General features: G+C 34.3%; 2 protein-coding genes across 2 annotated transcripts in view; both read left to right on the forward strand.

The window, feature by feature from the left end:
* LOC134840775 (uncharacterized) overlaps window positions 1-18,294 on the forward strand; it is a 225,823-nt gene that overhangs the window by 45,192 nt on the left and 162,337 nt on the right. The gene's annotated exons all lie outside the window — the stretch shown is intronic.
* The window catches only part of LOC134852650 (myelin transcription factor 1-like protein), a 42,388-nt gene continuing 24,940 nt past the window's right edge, over window positions 847-18,294 (forward strand). Inside the window, exon 1 of the mRNA XM_063868564.1 lies at window positions 847-865. The gene's annotated coding sequence lies outside the window, so the exon portion shown is untranslated. The remainder of the gene's footprint in view (window positions 866-18,294) is intronic.

Consider the following 18,294-nt stretch of genomic DNA (forward strand, 5'->3'; position numbering starts at 1 on the left):
GAAAATTGAAATTTCTTTAACTAAGGGGTCTATTTGAAAATAAGCACCCTTATAAAGAACTAAATCAAAAATTAACTATTTGCAGATTTTGCACATAATTAACTACCTCCTCTTTTTTATGCAATACCAGCCCCCTATAGCTATAGTTAATTTTTGATTTAGTTTTTTATAGGGAGGGGGCGGTTTATAGTCAAAATTAAAGGCATCCCTAAATTGTTTGATAAACTTCTAGTGACGTCTGACCAGTGCAAATACGAGGCTTCAAATACCGTGGCAGCCATTCAAATTAATCTGTTTCATTTTTAATTTAAAGTTCATCTAAACTCGTACAAAAACTATGGTATAAGTAAATGGCTTTTTTGTTTGTTTACTTTTCCTTTGGAAATCGTATGAAACCGAGTAGGGCAACTAATTGGAAGGAAAGGGACAAAGTTGGGCTATTTAGAGGGGCTCACTTCCTGGTTATCAGCCCAGCCGGGTGGGTGGATTGGTCAAATTTCATTAGAAACCCCGTATGCTCAGTTGCTCCCCTGTGCTTTGAACACGTTCAACTTTTACTGCAGCTTTTCAACTCTGTCACAACTAATTACACAAACTTCCACTGTCTCATTTAGCCTAACTTCCCTTTAGCTTACATCAAACTTTCGCCATGTTTATAATGCTAATCCATGTCAAATCGTTAGACTGCTATACTAGGCTAGAAAGTTGTTAGTGTAATTAGATACCATATTTGCGAACTTTTGTTAATTTTTTGGGCATTTTCATCGGGTTGAGATTTCCTTTAGCTACAATAAATACTGCACTTTATTTTGTTTTCCTTCCTGGTCCGAAAAAAAGTAAACAAAATTGGAACGCGTCGACTAAGGTAAGGCTAATAGCCAAAAATCAGGAAGATTTTATGGAATTTCGACCAGCTATCTGGCGTTTGCTAAGGTCTTTTTTATTTAACTTACATCCTATATCCTTAACTATATCAGTAGTGAGTCAATTGAAATATTATATTAACTAAAGGTAATTTAATTCCAAACCCAAGCAAATATTTGACCAAAAACATCTTAAAAGTGTTCAAAAACACTAATTTTGGGGCGTTTCCTCAAAAATTATCCTGCAGCGTTGATTAAAGTCAAAAATAGACTTATTTAATGTTTTTTTTTGCTGGAAAGCTATTTTGTTTGATCAAAAACTTTATTAATACCGTCCATTCCGCCCCTTTTACAAGCAATATCTTTCAAGCAATTTTTGACTGACCAGACTTGTGCTGATTTTTCGAGTGGAATTATTTTAATCGCTTTAAAGACCTTTGATCCGAGCTTGGTCATAATATTTGTTCCGATCACATTCGAGAGAGTGGGGCGGAACTATGACGTAGGTTAGATTTTTTCCAGTTAGTTTTTACAAGCTCAAAGAGAGCTCGTAGGTTGTCAAATTTTAAATCATATTGGAGCCTTTTCAGTCATGATTCCGATTCTAACAAGATATTTAAAAAAGTTCATTCAATATTGGAAAAAAATTGTCTGAATTTTTTTTTCGACTTTCAGGCCGAATTTCAAATGATTTTTGGATTATTTTTTCCCTCAATGGCACGAGTTATACTATGTTTTAACCACCAGCGGATTTAGGGGGCGGACGCTTCCTCTTTCAGGGATTCGACCCCCTGCGGACCCAAGGCTAAAATAGATATCTCAAAATAGTACTATGCACTATTTTGAGATTTCCATTTTTGGTGACGGACCCTAAAATTTTTCTAAAGGCGCCTGTGGCGCCAAAGTATACTATTTTTGAGCGGGACCGCGCTCCGAAAAAACGCCTTTTTGGCCTTGTCTGATCAAAATTTTGCCTGCGGCAATCATAATTTTGCCTGCGGCGCAGAAGTTAGGCTAAATGAGACAGTGGAAGTTTGTGCCAAATTAGGGTCTTTATAGTGATTTGGGAGAGCTCAGAAAATCAATTTGATCGACCTAAAAAAAAGGTCTACAAAATTTTTTCAAAAATCCGCCCCCCTCAAAAAATCCTAGATCCGCCCATGGTTTCAACTCTTTTTCTCAATTTCGAGCTTAATTTCAATCAGTGGCGTCAATCAATTTCAATCAGTGGAAAATTTTGTCGACCTTTTTTAGGTCATTCATTAAAAAAATTTCAAGCTCTGCCAAAATCCAGCAATAACCATATTTATCAAAAATTTCTCCACCGCGGGCAAATTATTGGCAAAAACTTTGTTTTGAGGATTTTTTAGTTTTGCTCAGAAAATCCAGTGTTTTTGGAAAAATTGGGTGACCAGTGAACAGAGTGAGGGGAAAATAGCAGAATATTTGAAAAACATTTTGAAATTTGCCACAAAAAAGCAAATGAAATTTTTTTTGCACATATTACCGTGGTCGGAACATTCTGTGCTATCTGCTTAGCAACCTTGTACACCTGTTTATTTTTTCTCTCAATGCTAATCCTTTTCGTGATAAACTAAGCTGTGTCTCGATGCTAAATGTTATTTGAAACTTTTTAAGAGTTGAGTCTTAATTTTTGGTATATTGAACCAGCTTGTAAATTTCTGCCGGCTATCTAAGTTCATTTCAAAGTGAACTCTTAATCATGGGCAGCCAGCCAAACTAGCCTTCAATTGTGGACTCATTATGGTTACTTAACTCCTCTTCATGGGCGGCATTCCATTGAAGTTGTTCGTCAACAATGGCCCAACTTGAAGTCACACAGCGCGCAACTTAATTCATTTAGAGTCGAACAAGATTTTTGATTGGACAATGGCCCGAGGTCTTTTCAGAACTAAAGTGGGTCGGACGGGACGGGACGGGACGGGAAAGACTAGTGGAGTAGACCTTTAATTGCAGGGCTATTCACTTTTTGTAACTTAATCTGGGTCCAACTTTTGAACTTGTTCGCAATTGTGTTCTTGGCTGTTACCGCAATTTCTTTCAGTAAGTTATATTTTAGATATATTTTTCTAACTTACCAAAAAATATATATATTTTTTAGTTCAGTATTTTATGCTCTTGTTAGAAATTTCATAAAAGCGGTGAAAACTATGAAACTTTTGCTGAAAGAAAAAATCGAGGGATTTTGTTGTTAATAAGTAAAAAATTTCATTTTGATTGAGCATGTAACAGTTATAAATCAAAATGAATCCAAAAGGTGGTTAAAAGTAGAAAGAGCGTCTATTTATTCATTGTGTATTGCAATTTTTAATATCTTCCTTGAGAACAAAAGCAGTTGAGGGAGATTTATTAAAAATAAACTTTGCTAATACTTTGTTTCGGCCTGTCCGGTAATTTTTTCTTTTTCAGCTCTTGTGTTCCCTCTCAGAAGTACTATTATTGTTAAGATTAAATCAGTTGGAGTTGGAAAAGTAAAAACTACGGCAGTAAAAAGAGCAGCGGTCCAAACATTTTCAAATGCTTTTTTATTAATTTCTTTCTTTCCAGTTGGCTTTAAACCTTCTTAGGACTTTACTTCTGCTAGTCGCGTACTGTTCAATAAATATTCAACCAGCAAACTACTTTTCAATTTTATTAGTTGTTCCAAAGCTGACCAAAAATTTGAACCACATCTGAAAAGTTGAATGATCTGCTTTTAGTAAGCTTAAAACGACTTATCAAAATTTTCGACAGAAATATTTTAAACACTCTGAGGTAAGTTTTCTACTCATGAAGTTTTTGTTCCGAAATTTTTTGTTCCGAACAAGAGCAAAAGCTTGAAACTTTTGTTCCGAATGTTTTTAAAAAATGGAAAAACTATCGTCTGGCGTGGATTTTTTCTCGTGATTTTTTGAGGTACTTGGTACTTCTCAGAATATTCTGAGAACATCGAGTATAGTACCGATTAAATCCATTCCAGTCCTCATTCGACTTCCCAAAGAGTCGATTTGACAAGTATTGTGGTAAAGACTGATCTCCTACTTTGCTGTTGAAACAATTACCGCTCGGAGAGTGGATAAAACTGATAAGCCTGCAATATAATTTTACGATCGTTGTTCCGACCATTTGGAAAATGTTGAGGAACTTGTCTCTAGGTGTCTTTTAGTTTTTTTTTCCACGCAAAATTACAAATAATCATCAGAATCACCAGCGGAAATGAGGGGAGGGGGGGGGGGCGGACACCTCCTCCCCCTCAGAGATTAGGGCCCCTTCCGACCAAAGCGTCCCCCTTTTTACTATTTTGAGATATCCGTTTTTGACTGACTGACTCTTAAATTTTTCTAAAGGCGCCTTTGGTGTCAAAAAATAATAATTTTGGAGGGGAGTGCGCGTAGAAAAAAGCGATTTTTTGATCTAAATTTTAACTTTTTTTCTAAATTCGTCTGCGGCGCAGAAAATTTGGTCAAAATAGGCTCTTAATAATGATTTGGTAAACCTCAGAAAAACAAATTGGTCAACCTAAAAAAAAGGTCGACAAAATTTTCAAATTCTTTTTGAAAATCCTCTCCTCCCCCACCCCTTGAGAAAGAAAAAATCCTAGATCCGTCTCTGACCAGAATGGATCGAGTTATGTATTATTTTTAAGCCCTTTCAGCCGTGATTCGAACTATATTTTAAAAAATTTTAAAATCTTTGTGTCTAATTTCAAGCAAATAAGATCAGGTTAAGCAGGCTTACAAAAGCTTATTTAAAATTAATTTAAGCCGTGAAAACTTAGTTTACTGAACTAAAACTAGTTTTTGTAGTTTTATAAAGCTAATTTGGGAACCAAAAAACTTCAAAATTCGAAAAAATTCTGCCAAAAAACTGAAAATTTTTTAAAATTAAAAAAAAAACTTTTAGCAATATTTTTTGGTTGTTCAAAGTTTTTTAGTTTTTTTTTCATTTCTATCAACTTTTTTTTTCCGGAAAATCCTAATTTTCAATTCTTTTGGTGGCGACGAGGTTCTGTCCCCGTGGGGTGGAAAAGAGTTTCAAACCCCATCCCCTTCCTCAACTCCGCTTCTGGCCGTCATGGCTTCAAATTTTTCAATCATAAAAAAGATCAAGCACAAAAAAGGGCGAAAAACATGAATTTTCGCCATCGAACACCAAATTTTGGAACTTCTTAATCCTCATTGTTCAAAAAAACAGTGCATGTCTTGACTCCGAGTTCATTCGGCTGAGTTTCTACCCATGCGAGGAGAATTTATCCCAAAAATAATGTCAAAGACAAAAGTTTTTGTAAAATACGATCGGGTAAAAACGGAGCTCATTTTTTTTTCACAAGCTGCATATGACTCAAAAAAAGTAGTAAAAAATTCTTAAACTTGCTACTCGGCTTAAATTTTACTCTACTCCTTATAAAAACGCCCTTATATAATCAAAGAAATAAATTAAACTAGTTAGCAGCAAAAGTTTTTTAAGGTATATAATTATCATAGCTTTAATATATAGTCAAACTTACAAAATACGAAGGGTGACAGAAAAATGAGCAAAAAAAGGCTACTATTCTTAATTAGCACGGAAAGTTTGTGAAAACAGTGATCGCCATCAATGAAATAGTGCTAAGTTTTTACCCAAATAGCTAATTTTAGTGCTAACTTAGCTTTGATTCAGAGCGTGAAATCCAAAATTTCAGCAATACTCCGCTTACTGCAGCCGTTTTTACACCCCCATTCCCCAACCGTTTTTGCCCCCTCTCCCGTTTACACCCCTTATACTATATGGGGCAGGGGCGACTGGTTACAGTTTTCGGTGTCCCACTCCTTAACCCCATGTTATTTAACCCCCAATTTTCACACCCCCTATTTGATAACCCCATAACAAGAAAAACCCACAAAAATTTAACCCCTTTTAAAACCGATAATTTGCTTCATTTGAGCACTTTTTATATGTACAGGAGTATTCCAATTATGTGTACTAATTGAGGCCTGAAAAGAAAGTCTTAATTCACTTGATGTCTCTAGCATTTCAAAAATGATTGCATTTCGATTAGTTCGAGAAATAAACCCTCATTCACTCGTTTAAAACAGAGTTAATCTACATGGTGCTAATTGAGAGCAACTCAAGAAATTTAAAAATTTTACATAAAAACATACTGCATTACACTTGAACGGTTGTTTTACCATTCTTTGAGCTATAATGTTTGAAGCGTCCTTCCATTTTACTTTTCCTCCAAAGACAATTAAATATTAGTGGTATCAGGCCACGAGTATTATATTGAACGTATGAACAAAACCACTACTAACTAGAACTGCTCAAAATATCAGACTCGTAAATGCCGAGCAACACCAACAACGGATGGCGAAAATCTTATTCAGACTAGGGGTGAGCATAATCACGACATATCTACGGGAAAACCTGCTGCTCGACAAGTTTTGAAAAGTTTCAAGGACCTGAGCGAGATGAATACCCCGACCGTCGCAGTCGCCAAAGCAATTCAGCCCATAACAGACGATATTGCCACTCAATTTTAAAACTGGGTTAACAATTTTTCATCGATAACTAATTCTGAGAACTGAACTTGAGTAATATTCTGCAGATGTGAGGAACTGAAACATCAAAAAGCAAATTTTGTGAAATTAGTTGTCATCGCTTACTGTTTTTTGTTTTATTTAAGTCTTCGTAAAGTTACTTTTGTTTGCCCTTATTTTTCTCTTCCTAAAACAGTAATAATGCTTCAGCTGAAATATATGTATCGATGACTTGCTCAAAATATCTTAAGTTAGGCTCATTCGATCAACACTTTAAAGGAGAAAACAGAAGCAAAAAAAAGTACTTTGCAGCGCAAGTAGTTCAAAGTTTTCGAGCACAGTAAAAAAGCAACAAATTCTACAATCAAAAGTGGCGAGCCAAACATTTGCTGCGATGGGTTTGAATAAAACAAACTATTAAAGAAGCAGATTTTTTTTCTTCTTCATAACTTTTTGTCAACATAGCGATAAGTTAGTCTGAATAACCGAAATATACAACAAATTTACGGTCAGATTGTACATTTCTGTAAATCGCGTTCCTTCTCAGAAATTCGTTATACCCCTGATTAGAAGACTTAAAGAGACCTCAGCCGTTTTTACACCCCCGTTCCCCCACCCGTTTTCCCCCCTCCCCCGTTTACACTCCTCATACTAAATGGGGCTGGGGGTAAATCCCATTATACTCGTAAATAGACCCTTCCACCCTGTGATATATTTTAGGGCAGGGGGTCGAATCCCTGGGGAGGGGGGGGGGCGTCCGCAAACCCCACCCCCCCCCTAAATCCGCCCCTGTTTTAGAGCAAGCATTTTCGGCTAACTTTCCTCAACTTTTGTGTAGAGGTACAATTGATTCCACTGAGTTTGTATCAATAAATTTTAAAGGGAAGAACACGCCGTAAAAGCACAAACTTCGAAAAAAAAATGTTCAAAAAGGATTCAAAAAGGGCACCACTGCCGCATTTTTGGGAACAATTGGCAGTGGCTCAACAATATTTAGCGGTTGAGAAAAGCTCGACCAATTTGGTAGGATTAACAAAAAAAACAATAATCAGAATTTCTCAAACATTCTCCACATGATAAACCCAACTTACAACCCTGAGCTCCACTCTTCGTACAACAGGGGCGCATCTAGAATTTTCTCGAGGGGGGTGGAGATTTTCGAAAAAAAATTCAAAAATTATGTCGACTTTTTTTTAGGGCGACCAAATTGATTTTCCGAGCTCTCCCAAAGCACTTCAAAGACCCTGTTTTAGCCAAAATTTCTCTGTCGCAGGAATTTTGAAAAAACAGGACGAAAAGACACTTTTTGGAAAATGTTTACCAAAAAATAGCTTTTTCCGGCGCAGAGGATCGAATCAGAGGATCGAATCCCTGAGAGGAGAGTGTTTTTAATCCGTCATAGAAATCGTTCTCATTTGCATTTAGCCATGCTCTTTAGTTTATCTAATACTTTTCTATTTGCAAAATATATCATTTTGTACTTTGAATTCTGGGTGATGAATTTCAAAAAAAAACATCATGAAAAAGATTTTTGAAAACCTCATCAATTATTTTAAGTTCAAACTTCTCCATACAAATTAGAATTCGGTCGGCACTGCTTTGTAACAAATGAGGTTTTTGACCCTTTGCACTTCTACTTTGACCCTTTGAGTTTTTTTAAATCAAACAATTGACAACAAATAGAGCTGTTAATTTAAGGTGTCTCAAACGGCGCTCGTAAGTGGTGAATTTTAGTAGCCAACCAAATTTTACAAAGATATCTTTGTTGGAGAAAAAGTAGTCTATAGTTTTTGCTACTCCGACTAATTTACACTGGGCATTGGACTGAGGATAAAAAAAATTTTTAATCTTCTTTTGAATTCTTATTCCACACCTCTTTTCCTACACACAAGAAAGGAAATGAGTTTTAAACGACAAATAAAAACTTTTGTTTGAAAAAAGGAAGTTTTTTTTGTCATTGAAAGTACTGTGTTTTGTGCTCTTTAGATATCAACGGGCTAACTTTGGTGCTTTCTACGACTTAATTTTTCGGCCGCCTGTTCATAAATTTTTTCTCTCGGATTTTCTCGAGTTAGGAATTTTCAAAAAATTTCAAAAATTAGTTTGACTTTTTTTTGGTCGACCAAATTGAATTGCGAGCGCTCCAAGAGCACTAGAAAAACCCTATTTTGGCTTATAAAAATTCTGCCCTGCCGGCAATTTTTTGAAAAAAAAACAGGTAAAAAAAGCCGCCGTTGTTGAAAAAGTTGCGTTATTGACGCGCGTTCCCTTCGAAATTCGTAGGCGCCTTAAGAAAATTTAACGGTTGATCGGCCGAGAATAGATTTCATAAGATCAAATCAAAGGGAGACTTTTCGATTAACGAGGAGCTCGAATCCCTGAGGAGGGGTCTATGCCTGCCCCACAGCTCCCCTCTTAAATTCGCACCTGCGCCAATATATAGCAAATTTGAAAAAGAGTGCGCCCGGAAAACACGCAAAATTTTGGTCCATGTTTTCCAAAAAAAGGCCCAAGTATGGCTTTTTTTGCCAGTGTTACAAAATTTGCCTGCGTCGCAGAAAGTTTTGATTCCTAGTAAGGGCGGATCTAAAACTTTGGGTAGCAAAAAATTGAAAAATTGTTTTTATTTTTGTAGGTCGATTGAACTTTTTTAGGCAATTAACTTTTTGCGTCGCTGGCGAATTTTTTGAAAAACAAGTCAAAAAGGCCAGGCGTTTTGGGATGCTTTTGGAAAATTTAGATCAAAAGTTGCGTTTATGGTGCGCGCCCCCTTTAAAAATTAGCAAGCGTTATCAAATAGGGATATAGTTTTTTTTCGGGTTAACAATTAGTTCAACAAAATAATTTGAATCACTTATAATAATGCTATGCAGCTGACATGTTCGATTCAATTTTAAATTCCGGTTGGGTACTATTGTCTACTTGTATGTGCTAAAACTAGAACTCAAACCCTTGAGTGTATATTTATAGAGTTTTGATACTAAACTTTTCTGCTAATGATTTTTCGGCTTCGTGACTTTTTCTGACGAAAACTTTCGGCTGAGTTTCAGGTTGTCGGCAGTCGGTTTTATTTCAGACGGCTTATTTACCAAAATTTTTTCCTTCGTCCGGCAGTTTTTTTTGATATCGATGAGACTGTGTTATTTGAATGCCCGTAGTCAGTTTTTTTGCCCGTATTCAGTTTTTGAATGCCCGTAGTCAACCTTTTTAGGACCTCTTAGAAAACTTTAAAAAGATTCAACTCAAAAAAGTACATACGTTTTTGTTTTTTGAAATTGTTTTTCTCGTTTTTCCACTGCTTGCGTCAAATGTAATCTTGTTTGAAGTTATTGAAATTGTTAGCGTCATGTTTCTTTCATCCTATAAATGCTGTATCGCAAGTGGTGCGAAGCTCAGCTTCGCCTCTGTGTATATATTGGATATATAGCCTCTAGAAAATTTATAGGGTTGGTCGATGTCATAAAATATTATCAAAGGACGACCCTTTGGTTGGTGAAGGGTCGAATTCTTGAGGTGGCACGTCCGCTTCCCCACCTTAATCCACCCCTGATAACTAGGGTCTTTTTGTTTTTTAAGAGAGGTCGTGAAACCAAAAAAGTTAAATTTTTCTAAAATTTTTGTAACTCTGCCTCTCCTCGAGAAAATCCGTTCCAGCTGCCACTGCCAATTTTTAATACAAAAGTTTGAATGAGTTGGTTGGATCGCCTAATCGAACAAAATTTTCAAATTTAAAGTTCCTAATTTCCCACTGGGAAGCAAACCCATTGCCAAATTGCCACCAGTTTTATATTTCCGCAAGTGCGGCACAAACAAACTTTCTTTACTTTATAGCAACTTAAGGTAAAACAAAGAAACTTGTCAAACCCTGCGATTGTTTTGGCAAAAGCATTTTGGTAAATCCAAAGTTATCGAACGTTTATTTTCTTGAAGTGAGTCCTGTTTTTGCTAACTTTCCTCAAAATTCGGCAAAGTTTATTTCAAACTTTACTGAAACTGAATTTGATTTCTAATTTTCCTTCGCCTGGGACCTGATTTATATTTCAAAACTAATTTTGAACTTGATTCGAGTATTGTACAGTAGCTGCTGCGAATTCCTGTTGCACTTAATACAAGATGGCTTTGAAATAGTGCTAAAAAATCCCGGTGGGAAAATCTAACTTAGTTAATGATTGAATGGATGATATTAACTTGATAAAAAACAGAGGAAGTTGCAAACTGGGAAGGCGAACTTTGCTAATGCAGTTTCTCTCCTTGAATCTTTCAATAACTTCCCTTGAAAAACTTTTCTAATTCTGACCATTCCAACTTATTTTTATTTTCTTCCCTTTAATTTAAACTTATTTGCTACAATCTCGGACAGAACTGCGTTTCAAACTCATATTTTTTTTGGTTACTTAAAACTGAAAACTGAAGAAGGGAAACAACAAACAACAAACAATCGTTATTTTAGGAGCAGAAAAGTAGAGTTTAGCTATAGTTGTTTGTAGTTGTGACGAACAGGGTATTGGGGGTACACTTTTGTTAAATTAGGGAGTGAAAGTAGCCATTTTGTTTGCTAATTTCCGTTCTCCAGTTCCGACCTAAGTCAATGAAGAGTCGACAACTTTGGAAATAATTAAAACTATTTTGACGTTTGTTTCCCTCATTTATTATTACCAGACAAACAAATATTCAGATCTCTTTGAGTTATCTCTCTCTCTATCATTCAAAAATTTCCAATAGTTTCATTGAAATTGGTTTCAATCTTGTAAGTTAGTAGAAAATCGCTTCAGAAACAGGCAAGTTTAATATTTTTGTTAAGTTTTTACATTTTTGCTCTTATTTCTCACCTAACATTTCTCATTTTAAAAAAAAACAATCAAGCGTTTCTCATTTCATAATGTACACTTCATTTTATAATGTGTTTCTCATTTTATAACATTCATAACTGGTATTCATTTCAGAAGTACAGTCATTTGTTTTTAGTTTGTTTAATTTCTTGTTTTCAGTCTATCATAGCTAACAATCCAAAGTAATTCCTAAGCACATTATTTTAAGTTTTTGATGAAATTCAAAAAAAAAATTTCAGAAGTTTTCGTTAAAAAATATCAAATGCTGGAAGAGAACTTATCGGTCAATAATTATCAAAGTACACGGAGTACACGGGGTTTCCATTTTCGTGTAAGAGAGTTACTCGAGCTATGTTCAATTTTGAAATATAATAACTCATCTCAACACATAAAAGAAGCGATAAAGGCTCACTTATTACAGAATCCTAATTTGTTCAACGGGTAGACGTCAAGTAGGCACATACTGCGCCTTTTGTCTATCCCCTCCATTTTGTTGATTTAATAATTTAAATAAATTAATGCTTGTATTATCAACTATATGGAGAAATAAATTCTTCTTCTTCTTCTTCTACAAAGAAAGTTCAATGTCTTTCTGTTCCGACTACTCTCGAAGAGTGGAAAAGAGCTTTGGATTAGGGTCGGATTTTGACTTTTTTCTAGCTGGTTTCCACTACCCCAAGGAAAACTCAAAAAGGGATCAAAGGTGGTACCTTATTAAAATTTATTGAGATTCTACTGAAAAAAACAACGAAAAATTCGGTTCAATGTCCAGAAAAACTGGTTTGATGTTTTAACGTTTTTTAGACTGATGTAGATTTAAAAAATAAGACAGGAGTTAACGGCTGATTTCCAAATTTAGCTGTACTAGTAATTTTAAGCTATATTGGCTATTACTTAGCACTTCGTGCATTTGTTCGACTTCTTTAATTTTTTTTCTGGATACAAAAGATTAGGAAATTGAGTAAAGAAAAAAATTTCGGTTTTTAAATTTTGCTTAATGATTTGTTTCATTAATCAGATCGGAATATTCTGCGCTACTTGCACAACAGCCAGCTATCTTTGTGCCAACATGTTTTTTAATCATAAGACTTTTTTATTTATTTTTGTTTGAGATATTGCATCAGTCCAAAAATTTGAAAAAGATCTTTTAATTTTAAGGTATCTTTTTACATAGCTAGAGACTTTTTATAGCTTGACAACAGCGCTTCAAACTAAAAGCCCAAAATACTTTTCTAAACTTTGATTAAATTAGGGTTTTTATAGTGATTTGGGAGGGCTTATAAAAGATTGACAAAACTTTGAATTTTTCTAATAAATCCGCTCATCTCAAGAAAAGTTCAGGTCCGCCTTTGAATTAAGCATTCAAACCTTTGCCCTGATACGACCAGTCATGTTTATTTTTAAACAAAATGAAAAAAATTGCTTTTTATTTTTTTTGTGAGAAATCAGATCGGCGGAAGTTGAGAAATCATCTGCCTCGCTAAACCAGATAACTTAAATTTGTCTAAAAAAATAATGCAAACAATTTTTCTATTTATTTTTTTACGAAAGAAGTTATAAAGTTTTATTCGGCGTTTTGAGATTTGAAAATTCACAGAAATGTTTTCTAGTGAAAATCATTTTTGAGGAAATTTCTGAGGAACTTTAAGAGTGCCAAACAGTATGGCTGCTCAAAGCAAAAAGTGTGACAAAATGTCATAAATGTTTTTTGATATTATTGAACTTCTATTCAGTTTTCTAGTAGTCTCAATTTAGATTTATTTGAGTTTGGATCAGAAATTGGAAATTTTTTACATTTGCGGCAGTAATTAATCAGAAATTACTGTTTCTATTTACCAAAATTTTTTCCTTCGTCCGGCAGTTTTTTTTGATATCGATGAGACTGTGTTATTTGAATGCCCGTAGTCAGTTTTTTTGCCCGTATTCAGTTTTTGAATGCCCGTAGTCAACCTTTTTAGGACCTCTTAGAAAACTTTAAAAAGATTCAACTCAAAAAAGTACATACGTTTTTGTTTTTTGAAATTGTTTTTCTCGTTTTTCCACTGCTTGCGTCAAATGTAATCTTGTTTGAAGTTATTGAAATTGTTAGCGTCATGTTTCTTTCATCCTATAAATGCTGCATCGCAAGTGGTGCGAAGCTCAGCTTCGCCTCTGTGTATATATTGGATATATAGCCTCTAGAAAATTTATAGGGTTGGTCGATGTCATAAAATATTATCAAAGGACGACCCTTTGGTTGGTGAAGGGTCGAATTCTTGAGGTGGCACGTCCGCTTCCCCACCTTAATCCACCCCTGATAACTAGGGTCTTTTTGTTTTTTAAGAGAGGTCGTGAAACCAAAAAAGTTAAATTTTTCTAAAATTTTTGTAACTCTGCCTCTCCTCGAGAAAATCCGTTCCAGCTGCCACTGCCAATTTTTAATACAAAAGTTTGAATGAGTTGGTTGGATCGCCTAATCGAACAAAATTTTCAAATTTAAAGATCCTAATTTCCCACTGGGAAGCAAACCCATTGCCAAATTGCCACCAGTTTTATATTTCCGCAAGTGCGGCACAAACAAACTTTCTTTACTTTATAGCAACTTAAGGTAAAACAAAGAAACTTGTCAAACCCTGCGATTGTTTTGGCAAAAGCATTTTGGTAAATCCAAAGTTATTGAACGTTTATTTTCTTGAAGTGAGTCCTGTTTTTGCTAACTTTCCTCAAAGTTCGGCAAAGTTTATTTCAAACTTTACTGAAACTGAATTTGATTTCTAATTTTCCTTCGCCTGGGACCTGATTTATATTTCAAAACTAATTTTGAACTTGATTCGAGTATTGTACAGTAGCTTCTGCGAATTCCTGTTGCACTTAATACAAGATGGCTTTGAAATAGTGCTAAAAAATCCCGGTGGGAAAATCTAACTTAGTTAATGATTGAATGGATGATATTAACTTGATAAAAAACAGAGGAAGTTGCAAAGTGGGAAGGCGAACTTTGCTAATGCAGTTTCTCTCCTTGAATCTTTCAATAACTTCCCTTGAAAAACTTTTCTAATTCTGACCATTCCAACTTATTTTTATTTTCTTCCCTTTAATTTAAACTTATTTGCTACAATCTCGGACAGAACTGCGTTTCAAACTGTCATATTTTTTTTGGTTACTTAAAACTGAAAACTGAAGAAGGGAAACAACAAACAACAAACAATCGTTATTTTAGGAGCAGAAAAGTAGAGTTTAGCTATAGTTGTTTGTAGTTCTGACGAACAGGGTATTGGGGGTACACTTTTGTTAAATTAGGGAGTGAAAGTAGCCATTTTGTTTGCTAATTTCCGTTCTCCAGTTCCGACCTAAGTCAATGAAGAGTCGACAACTTTGGAAATAATTAAAACTATTTTGACGTTTGTTTCCCTCATTTATTATTACCAGACAAACAAATATTCAGATCTCTTTGAGTTATCTCTCTCTCTATCATTCAAAAATTTCCAATAGTTTCATTGAAATTGGTTTCAATCTTGTAAGTTAGTAGAAAATCGCTTCAGAAACAGGCAAGTTTAATATTTTTGTTAAGTTTTTACATTTTTGCTCTTATTTCTCACCTAACATTTCTCATTTTAAAAAAACAATCAAGCGTTTCTCATTTCATAATGTACACTTCATTTTATAATGTGTTTCTCATTTTATAACATTCATAACTGGTATTCATTTCAGAAGTACAGTCATTTGTTTTTAGTTTGTTTAATTTCTTGTTTTCAGTCTATCATAGCTAACAATCCAAAGTAATTCCTAAGCACATTATTTTAAGTTTTTGATGAAATTCAAAAAAAAATTTCAGAAGTTTTCGTTAAAAAATATCAAATGCTGGAAGAGAACTTATCGGTCAATAATTATCAAAGTACATGGAGTACACGGGGTTTCCATTTTCGTGTAAGAGAGTTACTCGAGCTATGTTCAATTTTGAAATATAATAACTCATCTCAACACATAAAAGAAGCGATAAAGGCTCACTTATTACAGAATCCTAATTTGTTCAACGGGTAGACGTCAAGTAGGCACATACTGCGCCTTTTGTCTATCCCCTCCATTTTGTTGATTTAATAATTTAAATAAATTAATGCTTGTATTATCAACTATATGGAGAAATAAATTCTTCTTCTTCTTCTTCTACAAAGAAAGTTCAATGTCTTTCTGTTCCGACTACTCTCGAAGAGTGGAAAAGAGCTTTGGATTAGGGTCGGATTTTGACTTTTTTCTAGCTGGTTTCCACTACCCCAAGGAAACCTCAAAAAGGGATCAAAGGTGGTACCTTATTAAAATTTATTGAGATTCTACTGAAAAAACAACGAAAAATTCGGTTCAATGTCCAGAAAAACTGGTTTGATGTTTTAACGTTTTTTAGACTGATGTAGATTTAAAAAATAAGACAGGAGTTAACGGCTGATTTCCAAATTTAGCTGTACTAGTAATTTTAAGCTATATTGGCTATTACTTAGCACTTCGTGCATTTGTTCGACTTCTTTAATTTTTTTTCTGGATACAAAAGATTAGGAAATTGAGTAAAGAAAAAAATTTCGGTTTTTAAATTTTGCTTAATGATTTGTTTCATTAATCAGATCGGAATATTCTGCGCTACTTGCACAACAGCCAGCTATCTTTGTGCCAACATGTTTTTTAATCATAAGACTTTTTTATTTATTTTTGTTTGAGATATTGCATCAGTCCAAAAATTTGAAAAAGATCTTTTAATTTTAAGGTATCTTTTTACATAGCTAGAGACTTTTTATAGCTTGACAACAGCGCTTCAAACTAAAAGCCCAAAATACTTTTCTAAACTTTGATTAAATTAGGGTTTTTATAGTGATTTGGGAGGGCTTATAAAAGATTGACAAAACTTTGAATTTTTCTAATAAATCCGCTCATCTCAAGAAAAGTTCAGGTCCGCCTTTGAATTAAGCATTCAAACCTTTGCCCTGATACGACCAGTCATGTTTATTTTTAAACAAAATGAAAAAAATTGCTTTTTATTTTTTTTGTGAGAAATCAGATCGGCGGAAGTTGAGAAATCATCTGCCTCGCTAAACCAGATAACTTAAATTTGTCTAAAAAAATAATGCAAACAATTTTTCTATTTATTTTTTTACGAAAGAAGTTATAAAGTTTTATTCGGCGTTTTGAGATTTGAAAATTCACAGAAATGTTTTCTAGTGAAAATCATTTTTGAGGAAATTTCTGAGGAACTTTAAGAGTGCCAAACAGTATGGCTGCTCAAAGCAAAAAGTGTGACAAAATGTCATAAAATTTTTTTGATATTATTGAACTTCTATTCAGTTTTCTAGTAGTCTCAATTTAGATTTATTTGAGTTTGGATCAGAAATCGGAAATTTTTTACATTTGCGGCAGTAATTAATCAGAAATTACTGTTTCTATTGATGCCAGTAGCATTTATAGTTTTTTAGTTTTCTCCTGCTATTGTGACTAAGTGTTTACAGCTTTATCGTTTTTTAAGTCTTTGTAATTGTAAAAACTTTTTTCGATAAAATTTTTAGGCTTTTTTGTGCTTGAGCACTTTTTCCGCAGAAATATTTAATGTTTTCATATGGGAACAAAAAAATTCGGCCGAAATCAACTCTTGCAGATATTATAGTCAGAAACGGTCCAGTTAGTTTTCCTGTTGACAAAGTTTAGCTGAAAATTGAATTGAAATAAGTTTCCAGCGTGGAGTTTGCAGGTAGCAAATCTCTATTGCGCTTAGCGCTACCTGTCAGTCAGCGCGCCATCATGGGCATGAGTCTTTCCACTTATAGTTTGTTCCGACCATTCAAAATGCGGAAGAACTTTGTATTAAGGTGTGTTTTTGTCATTCTTTTTTTGTTTTCTGCGCAAAATCAGGTACTGCAAATAATTATTGGAATGAGTCGAATGATATAATATATTTAAACCCTTTTCGCCCTCATTCAAGCAACATGAAAAAAATTTGAAAAAAAATCTCAGTGTCGAGAAAAACCTGTATGAGTTTTTCATTTTTGGTCTAATTTCGAGCGAGCGATTAAAGCTAGCCAGCATGCCTATTTATGATATTTAGGTAGTTTATAATAGCCTGTTTGTACCTAATTTTATTTTCAATCATTTCTTATTAATTGTTGGAGTTATTAGCTTGATTTTGAGGATCAAAAATTACAAAAAGTTGAAAATTTTTAGCGAAAAATTTTTTTTTAAATTTTTTCAAATTACGGTCGGAACATTCTGTGCTAATTGCACAGTAACCGGCTATCCTTGTTTCTACGGAGTCTATGAAATGTTTTCTTGAATTTTCACTGGCCAAAAAGTCTCAAGATTCTGGCTGAGCTTGGTGATGTTTTATGAGCCGATAAATCTGAATTTTGACCAAATCGCCTAGACTGGAGAACGGATATCTGCAATTACTACGGCCAGTTGTAGTGCATTATCATAGGCTGCAGCCGAATCCGATTTTCAACCTGGCATAGTTTGTACCCCGCAGTTTTCAACTCATAAAAAACAAGTGCAAATGACACTGACAATTGCAGAATGATAATTAATGCAAAACAAATGTGAGAAAACTCAACAAAAAAGGTATAATTTTTTTTTCATATATTTTTCCAATGTTTTTAACAGCTCACTTGATTAATAATCGAAATTTAAAATAGAACTAAAAATTTTACACACAATCGATGTGTGGCTACGCAAAACTTTCAGAACAAAAAAGTGAGTCTATGTTTCCAAAAAATGGTGAAGTCAACGACAAATGAAACGCAAAATCAATAATTAAAATAACATACACAATTTACAAATTTTCTGAACAGAAAAAGAAACTTTAATCCAAGCACTGTTAGAAAATTTATGAAGAGCATTTATGTCGGATTGTTAGAAAAAAAACCGAACTTCCAAAAAAGTTCGTTCTGTGAAAATTAAGCCGACAAAAACGCGGTCAGACGGTGGTATCTAACTTTCACTTTGCGACTGTAATTGAACACTGGGCTTTTGTCGTCTCAAAATAACTTGATACCATTGTGCCCAATGCTCAGAAAGATCGCAGAAATCTATTTTTTACTTATTGTTATATCTGAAATCGGCTAGAAAGCAACCAAA

The sequence above is a fragment of the Symsagittifera roscoffensis genome, chromosome 1 (genome assembly GCF_963678635.1).
Source record: "Symsagittifera roscoffensis chromosome 1, txSymRosc1.1, whole genome shotgun sequence".
In the NCBI taxonomy this organism is placed as follows: domain Eukaryota; kingdom Metazoa; phylum Xenacoelomorpha; order Acoela; family Convolutidae; genus Symsagittifera; species Symsagittifera roscoffensis.